At 38.3% G+C, this 9,649-nt stretch overlaps 1 pseudogene; it reads right to left on the reverse strand.

Moving 5' to 3' along the window:
- Positions 1-2,616: 2,616 nt before the first annotated feature.
- Positions 2,617-8,758, reverse strand: LOC146679846 (sterile alpha motif domain-containing protein 3-like; annotated as a pseudogene).
- Between the last annotated feature and the right edge of the window lie 891 nt (positions 8,759-9,649).

Raw genomic sequence — 9,649 nt, forward strand, 5'->3', positions numbered from 1 at the left:
AAGTTGTAAAAAGTCAGTATTCCTAATGATAGGCTTCGTTTTGTTTCAGTTTCAGTTCACTATACAGCTCATCAAACTGTTTTCCCTTTACGTTTTGATATAATAGCTTTTTAGTACTACTGAGACACATACTGCCTTTTTCTTCCGTTAGAGTAATATTTTCTTGAGCTGTGTAACTGGATTTGTTCAAACATAGAGGTAGTTTGGATTCACTGACACAGGAGCCATACGCCCTTTCTGCAGTTTCTATGCTTCCTTAGCTCGTTTATGTCGCCATTGTTAATCCTGTCCTGTGCAAAGAAAAGCCCAAGCTACACTTGTCTGACTGACAGAAGGTTCAAGAGAAGGACATTTGCTCTCAACTCTTTCCCTGTTGAAATGTTATTCCAAGCAAGTGAGTTTCCTACAGGGTATGGAGGGTTAGTATGTGTTAATGATTTCAGTGTCATGCAGGGGAAAGTAGCATTCAGTGGAAGCTTCTCGGTGATTGTTTTAAATCCAAATATGACCCTTATTTGTGGCGCATGTTAGCATACAGTCAGCTCAGGAGTTAGTATCAGTCATGTGGTTGTCACGAGGTTGCGCACAGCATCACCGGCAAGAGGGCTTGGTTTGAGAGGTTTTTGGCATCTGTGATGTGATTTACAACCATCCACCCATGTACAGTAAGAAGCTGCACTCACAACCGTGGGCATCAGCAAGTTGGTGAAATTTAAACAAAACAGCATTACATCTGAAACTCTCTTATTGTACCCAAAATACAAATTTTAGTGATTACATGTGGCTTCATTAATTATGTTCAAAAGGATGAATACATAACGCAAGTAATAACTTTATAATCAGTCAGTGAATGAAGGAGCTCAAGAGTGCAAATATAGTTGCAATAAAGTGACAAATATGCCCTTTTATGTCAAACAAAGACCGAAATAAGTGGCATCAGTGTGAGGATGAAAATGAGCGATCCAACCTCACACTGCAGATATCAGGGCAACGCACAGTGGGGGGGCGGGGGAGGGGGGTTGCAGTCTGCGCGCACAAGAGGGCTAACAACGCTGTGAGTGACGGAATCCACCCAAACTGAGGAACAGTTTCTTCCCCAGAGCTGAAGCCTGCACTGTTTGCACTATAATATAATATAATATAATATAATATAATATAATATAATATAATATAATATAATATAATATAATATGTTGCTATTTAATGTTTTTTGTTCGTGTTGCAGCTGCTCTGTGAGCCAAGCTTTCGTTGTCTAAATTCAATGGAAATATATCTCTGCACCACACGATGGCGATAGATTCTCACAGTCTGTGCTCTGCTTCCGCCACCAGTCATCTTTAAATCTTTTTTTTATTCAATGAAACCTTTATTTAACTCGCAGCATTACTTAAAAAAATCATATTTAAATACAAAAAAAATTACATGAACGACAGTAGTAGAAAATTGATAAAATAACACCAAATAAATATATTTACAAATGATAGCAACATCAATGGAATAAAACCATGAACACCAGCAGAAGGAGAAAGAGGCCTGTATCTACATTATTACTCTGGCAGCTCTCAGTCTCCATACAGACAGGACACGTTGCAGCGTAATTGCAGACAGGTGCGTGGGCCTGAGCTCCGCCCAGGCAGAATGACGAGTGGAAGAAAGCAGCAACACAATAAACATATGTAACCTTGCGGAGCCGGCCGGGCAGACATCGAGACCGTGACAGAGTGCAAAACTTTTATACTTGACAACACACACAAAAACCCCCACACACAACAAAAATCAGAATTTTTGTGATTTGGATTTTTATTTAAAGGTGAAACCTTTTTTCTTTTCTTTTTTTTGCCAGATTCGACATTTTGATTAATTTCATTGAAGTATACTTTAGTTTTTTTGTTTTACTTTGATGCTATAATAGATGTTTAGAAAATTCAGTTATATTTAAGATTATATAGCATCATGGCAAAACAACAGTCTCCTCAAGCTGCTTTATACTGTAAGGTGAAAACACTACAGAAAAAGCCAGAAAACCCCAACAATCCAATGATCCCCTTTGAGCAAGCACTGGGCGACAGTGGGGAGGAAAAACTCCCTTTAGGAAGAAACCTCCGGCAGAACCAGGCTCAAGAAGGGGCGGCCATCTGCTGCGACCGGTTGGGGGTGATGGAAAGAGAATAGAGGGAGACAAGATGAAGTATACTTCTAATGGCCTATTCCAATTGGTGGTAATACATCATAAGAATTGAGGAAAGGTGGTGTTGATGGAGACTCTGGGGAAGGCCTAGTCAAGCTCAGTTTTAAGCTTTTCAACTTCATCAATCATTCACACTCAGAAATTAAAGTACAGAAATGTACCTATAGGGGTACAATGGCTTGTCACTGGGGTGGTACCCTCTAAGGTACCGTTCTGTACCCTAAACTGTGGGTACTGATTTGTACCCTTGTAATTTGTACCTTTTACATGTCAAACCTGTACTTTAAAGGGCAAAGTTGTACCCTTAGTATAAAGTACAAAAAAGAACCCTTAAAAGGAGTACAAAAATGTCTTTCTAAAGGTTCAGTATCTAAACACAGATTTCCTACATTTTTCCTCTCAAGATTTGAAAAATTGAAGATACAAAGTCAAAAATACTTGTCACATTTATTACCTTCTTAAATACATTGCTTAACTGTTACATACAAACTGTTATCAACAGAGTATGTGTCATAAGCTGCAACATCAATTTCCTGTCCAGGTTTTAGCAACGTCCATTCACTATCAACTCTAACACTGTATGAATGAAAATGGTTGTCATATAACAGAGGAATGAGAATTTTTCCACAAAAGACCCACATTGTGTCAATATTAAATATGTACTTAATTTGCCAGAACAGAGGAATCTTCTCTGAATGCAGTACATCAATGACAAACACATCTCTTACACAGTATTTGACACTGTTCACAATTACTTCTGACACACGCTGGAAAGCTTTCTTAGCACTATCAACTTCAGAAAAGCCACAATAGACTGTCAGTGCTTGTTGCAGTTCCAGTGGTAATGACAAAAATGGTGTAGTCACACTTTTTCCAAAAACATTTTCAAATTCACCAAGTAAACTTTTGTTAGAAAACTCCCAGCACTGTCTGAACTGATGTCTGTTGCTCAAAGTTGTAGCAATGTTCATAAAATTTCTACAATTGCGGGACAACGTTTTGAAATACTGGTGCTTACTTTCAAATCTCATACACCATAACAAACGTAGAGGGCCGAACATTTCAATCAGTCTTGCATAGTGGATTAAATAATGACACTTTGGTGTAATTACATCCCCAAATACACTTTTCAGTTTTGTGAGAAACTCATGGACAAGCAACTTCAACAATAAAATATTCTCTTTTCGCACTTTTTTAGCCATTACAATCTCTGTTATTTCACGACATAGAAGAAAAACATGCCAATATTTACAATTAGGTGGCACACGGTCTGCCATCAGAAATGGCAGCAATCTGAACAGGCACCACTTTTGAGATGCTGATCCAACAATACCAACACTCTGTAGTCTTTCTGATAACTGTACTGGTTTGTTTGTTTTGTCATTCTGACCAATGGGCATTTTTTGCAATTCTTCATTGATCTCTCTAATTGTAATATGCTTCTCAGTGTGGGCTTTACAAATCACTAGTTTCATAACTAGAGGAACTACACCTTCCAACAGATCATGCATTACATCAGGTGGTAAAGCTTGTGTAACACTGAAATAACTCAGTCTGTCAAAAGGACATGAACTATTTACACCATATATTGTTTTATCATCCGGAAATTCTTGGATTCGTGCAAGATGATACTGGTGAACCTCTGATGTTCTTAAAACAAAGCTTTCTTCCTCAAAGGATTGTTTCATATCTTCATAAGAAGCCATGCAATACCGACAAATTCTACCAGTGTTAAATGACATAGAAAAACCACCAATCATGTGAGCTGATAAATTATCACAAGATAAAGTTGCAAGAGCAGCATGAATAGTGTGTTCAGTTTTATCAATGGTAAAAGTAAAGCCATCAGTGGAAAGTTTTTCCAAATCATCAAGCAAAGGTTTAAGGATAACATGCCAACCACACCGCTTAACGAAAGAATAGCGTACCAATAACGCTAGATGAATGTGCCTCTGCTGAGAAGTGTACCTTTTGTCCAAATTGCCTACAGTGTAATAAAATGCACTAAGTTTGTGTTTGGATCATTTAGATCCTAGAGGATTAAGTACTTCAAATTCATCCTCATAAAAATGGAGTCGCAGTGCATTTGGGTTATCCTTGAAGAATTGATGATGTCTGAAGATTTCTCCATCAGAGTAATCTGTTAGAAATTCATCAGTTTCCGAATTGCCACTTGAAAAAATGTGATCTTTTATGTCTTCATGAGAAAGATAATTTTTTAGCACCTTATCAACAGGCACATATGAATACGAGCTAACTGTATGACCCACAGAGTCTCTTAATTTGCAATGAACAGGCTCTGTCATGTTGATCTTTGATTTGCAATGTTCTTTGACTAAATAAGGAGATCGAATAGCTGTTGAAGCCTTCTCAAAAAATTCATTTGAATGCAGGACATTTTTAACCTCTGGACACAAAGACACGTCAAGACCCATTTTCTCTAAATGATATGCTATAAAAGCATCGTAGTTCTCCTTGAAAAAACACATCAGAAAATTTACGTCTTCCACAATTTCTTCCTGAACAGAGACCGGTAAAGAATTTTTCTCTCTGCACTTAAGAATGAACTTGAAAAGATTGTCTCTGAAATTTATCAAAAATTCATCCCAGGATGGAGGGGTTTCAATATTTTCAGTTATGTCATTTGCAAATTCATTTGGGTGTGGACTGACTACCTCCTGCTCATTTTCATCTAAGTCTTTATGGGGACACAACACTTGCTCTCTGTGTTTCCTATACACATGTCGTCTGAAAGATTCATATTTTTTGAAGGAAGAACAGCAGTCACTGAGTCCACAGGTTATATCAAAATTGGCATCATGGGAATGAATAAGTCCTATGTGCTGAATAAGCTTTGTCAAACTAAAGGTTCTTCTGCCACATTTGGAGCACTGATATGGCTGAGGCATGGTGGTCAATACAGAAGATTTATTTGTCTGGTGACTGTGATTGGCAGAGGCCGGTCCTCACCCTCATCTATTTTCACAATGTACTTTTGGAGAAAAATCAGGGTGTTCTTCAGATGTTTTGGATAAGCAAGGTTGAAGACAAAATACAAGCAGAAATAAGAGATGATTCCTTCAAAAATACACGAGCTTCTGCACACTTCACTGCCATCCAACTTCACAATGTTTGGAGCGCTTCTGGAGAACACTGGTTTCCAGTCTTCATGAAGTAGCTGAACAGTTGGATAGGGGGTTTTCGGATGAACCTTTGAAGTCAAAAGAGAAGGTAGAGGAAAGCAATATCTTAGTCTCTTAACAAAAGATACATTTGTTTTCCTTTTATATAGACTAAATATTTTAATACACACACCTCTCCAAGTATGACAAAGAGATCCAGTTTCTCCTTGAAGACGTATGGCAGGAATAAAAGTGCAGCCCTTGTGTCAAGATCTGCCAAAAAAACAACAAAACACAAGATCACCCATGCATTTTATCTGGCATTTCCAGTTACCTATAAAAATTATATAAAATGGAAGCCTTGAAGTTAAAAAAAAAAAGCAAATACCTGGTAGGTCATCAGTGAGAGCCTCCTCTCTTGCATCAAGGTAGAGCTGGTAGAGTGGGGTTTTCCCTCGTGTAAGGCCAATCACCTTCGCTGGCTTACATTACCCGTTGTTGGTTGGATCCACCTGAGTTCGTTGCACAGCTACAAGTAAAAAATTCATTTTCAGTACAAAATAACAGTGTATGAAAATGAAATAATCTAAAGTTGATATTAATTATGTATGGTGCTGCATAATTATTTTTTTTATAGAATTTAACAACAATACTGTAAGAAGTTACATGAACATACAAAAAAAGGAAAGAGGGACAGATGAAGAAAGCAAGGTCAAGGGCAAATAAAATATACTACTATAAACATGTTAAATGTGACAGCTATTTCCAAGTTCAATTCAGCTTTCTGACTTACACCAGTAGGCATCCCTAAGAAGGGGTACTTCTTCAACACATCTTCCACAGGCATACCATTTGCAATTTCTTTCTGCCGCCAAGCAAACGTTTGCTGCATACGGTTATGAACCACCATGGTATCTGGTTGCATCTTCTGATATTGGCACTGTATGACCTTTAAGTGGGCGTCTATGGATAATAAATCCTCTCCTTGGACGCATGGTCCCTTGAAAGAAAGCAAGAGTGAGAAGAGAAAGTCAAAACAGATTAGAAACCCAACATAAGACTAAATATACAATTAGAGCTGACACGATCTGTGCATCACAAAGAACTCGTATCGGTTAAAGTTAACCGATACCATGAACCAATATTTAAAATATGGAAACTCTGAAATAATTTCACATAAAATCTTAATTGTTAACTTGAAATTTTAGTTTTGGAGTCATATTTAAAATGGGTTTTTTTTGTTTTTGTTTTTTAAATCTAGTTCACCCTCTTTTAGCGCCTTCCAATTAATAATTTTTTGTGAGGTAGAAGTATTAGCACTGGTACTTTGTATTAGCAAGTGCTCTAATCCAAGTATTGGTATTGTTTCGGTTTGAAAAAAGGTACAGTTGCATCCCTAATCCTTAGTTTTAGATGTAATAACAGAGGCAAGAACATTTTATAGCTCAAGGTGTCCCTCACACCAACCTGACAAACATTTCTCTGACTTGTTCGTTGACATTTATTAGGCTGCCCTCTCCTCGTAGAACCAAACTTCTCCTTACAACGCCTCACTGCCTCACTGTCGACTAGTGGTGCCCGCTCTGATTTGAATTTACGTCTCAAAGACATATGCCATGTGTGCTTGTTGAACAGAAACATAAGTTACTGTAAAAACAATCTACACAAAATACACCCAACAAAGAATCAGTAAACATATGTTACAGAGTATAGCATGGTGGAAAAGGATGGAGAGAATCCCCCACTAAGCTTTTGGGTTGGCATTTCTTTAGATTTTGTTTTGTATTAATTGCATGCTTTGGTGTTTTTTTGTGTTTGATGTGAGGTGTGGGCCACACCCATGTGGGAGTGGAGATTCTACTCTAGTCCAGCTGCCAGCTATTTGGAGTTGAATACAGGGAGCAGCTGATTGGGGAGGATTGGAGCCCTTCTCTATAAAGGGGAGAGGAAACAGGAAGTAGGGGTTGTCGTTGTTTTTTTTAGTAGGACACTGGTGAAGCAGGGAAGCCTCGAAGATCCAGGATGAAGTGTGCACATTTTAATGGAAAAGATTTTTAACCTGGCCTGGTTTTGCTTTTAAAATAAACTGAGGATGTTGGAGGGAGGACTCATTCTTATTGGGATGTGAGTGGATGTGCTGGAAGGCAGGAAAACAAACACTGGACTGGAGACTCTCTGTGCCCCTGACAAGGAAACTGGACCAGTTTTGGGGAAGTTCCAGCTCCCAGGATGTGATCTGGAGACCCAGCCTCGAACGAAGTCAGGCCTGAAAAGGCTAACAACCCTGACCGCGGTGGCTTTGGGCCTTGGATTCCTGGCCAGAGTTGTGTCTTCAGCCAGTAGTTTTACCCGGAGAAAGAACAAATAAATCTTGTGTAACCCATTACAGTGTGCGTGTGGTGGTTCGTTACTGGTCAATATTAGAGCTACTACTTTCTTGTACGGAGGCCATTTTGGGCCTTACGTAACACATACTTCATACAAACCTACTGAGAGGCTACAGATTGTCTTACTAACAAAACAAGATCGAAAAAAGCTTCACTTTTACTTTGTAATCTTGAAGGAACCTTATGCTAATTTTAAATTTAACTTACATAACCATTTCCCTCATGATCCTTGAGGAAAGGATACTTCGTTACCAGCGTCTTCACAGCTTGCACATATTCAGAATTTGTGGGATACCTGTAATATCAGAAGAAACAGAAGTGTTAGAGCAACTGCTGACAAACAAACTTTATCAAGTGTTAGTTATTGTTTCTTAGTAATGTAGCGTTTATTTTCAATATGACAGATTCAGCTTTTTCTAAAGCAACAAGCTAACATTACCCTGATTAACTTACATAGTATACTGTGCCACAGCTTCATATAGAACTCTGATTATTGTGTGTCTGTCCCTTGGATTTTTATGGCACGGTTCTTTGTTGTCCAGTTTTAGTTGCAGATTTTTGGGAAATCTTGGAATTTCAAAAGAGGCTGGCAGTCTCAAAGTATTTTCATTGCTGTGAAAACAGTTAAGTGTTTGTTTTTATTGCATGAATTGAAGTATAAAACACTACAGTAACAATACATATGGTAGAAACAATGATCATATTAACTAAATCCTAAAAGTGCATAACGGCCAACATGTATGCTTCAGACATACTAACTTCATTATAAATAAGAAAATACCTTATTGAAGTTGACGAAGTAGATGGTTGCCAGTCTTCTGGAGAGACAGTCTGTAGAGTCAGACTGACTGAAGATTCCTTCATCCTTGACACAAACTGGTTGAATTTAACCTGCTTTTTGAAGGATCCTTGGAAAAGGTATGCAACCATAGTCTCAGTAAGACCGCAGTCAACTGTGTCACCATCAACCTCATTGTCTGCAAGATAAATGGTAGTACAAACTCTAAATTCAATGTAAGGATATTTATCACCACATTTTTACATGGGTAAAAACCGTATATCACACACATTAAAACCTTTTGTACAACTTCTTTCAGTTCAAAGAAATATTCATTTAAAAAAAATCAGTAAATTAAATAAAATAAACCAAATCTTTAGAGTGAATCCTCTCGATATGCAAAGTTTTCATTTTTAAATTTAGATGTTTGTTTGGGACTACTGGACACAGGAGAGCAGAGTCTGAGCATGCTTTTGTGCCCTTTCAAGTTTGGAAGAAAAAAAAGACTAGAATGCTGTAATGTGTTAATATTCACTACTAAGGTGACTCCTTTCTCCAGATTTCCGACAGTTTCTGCCGTCTGTTCTTTCAGACCGATTACTTATAGTGATAACACCGTATTACAAGCTCAGATTACATGCTGAAAAAGTTCCCACATTGCTTAAAACGCGACTATCAAACCCCAGCTGCGACACCCTTGTTATATATTAAACAAGTGCGGCGTCAAGATATTTCCTTTAAACGTTATTATCAGCTGCCCATGTGTGTTAATGGCCTTGGAATGGATGTAAAAACGTGATTTTATTAAACCATTAATACACTAACGGTAAACTGCATTCAGCTACCAGGGAATCAAATTTCGCGCCGGTGTTCCAGATCTACTGGCGTTTAGATCAACTGGCGTTGGTCGAACAGATGTGTGGCAGTCTTGCGTTTCAGGAGCTGCTACCGACAAACCAGCAAAAAAACGCCAAATGTGTCATCTGTGACACTTGTGAGGTTATCTCAAACACACTCCGTCAGTCTTGATGCTGTTGAACAACAAAATGTTTAAAATGTGGCGAGTTTATCTGGTGATATCCTCATGCGCGACGCGATCGCGAAAACAGCAAACAAGTAACACCACGCCGATGTTGTTCACAGGACAGCAAGAGTAAACGATCGGGAGACTCTT

The sequence above is a fragment of the Copadichromis virginalis genome, linkage group LG23, assembly GCF_057382275.1.
Source record: "Copadichromis virginalis isolate Kocher_CV1m ecotype Utaka linkage group LG23, C_Virginalis_male_GT1.1, whole genome shotgun sequence".
NCBI lineage: Eukaryota > Metazoa > Chordata > Actinopteri > Cichliformes > Cichlidae > Copadichromis > Copadichromis virginalis.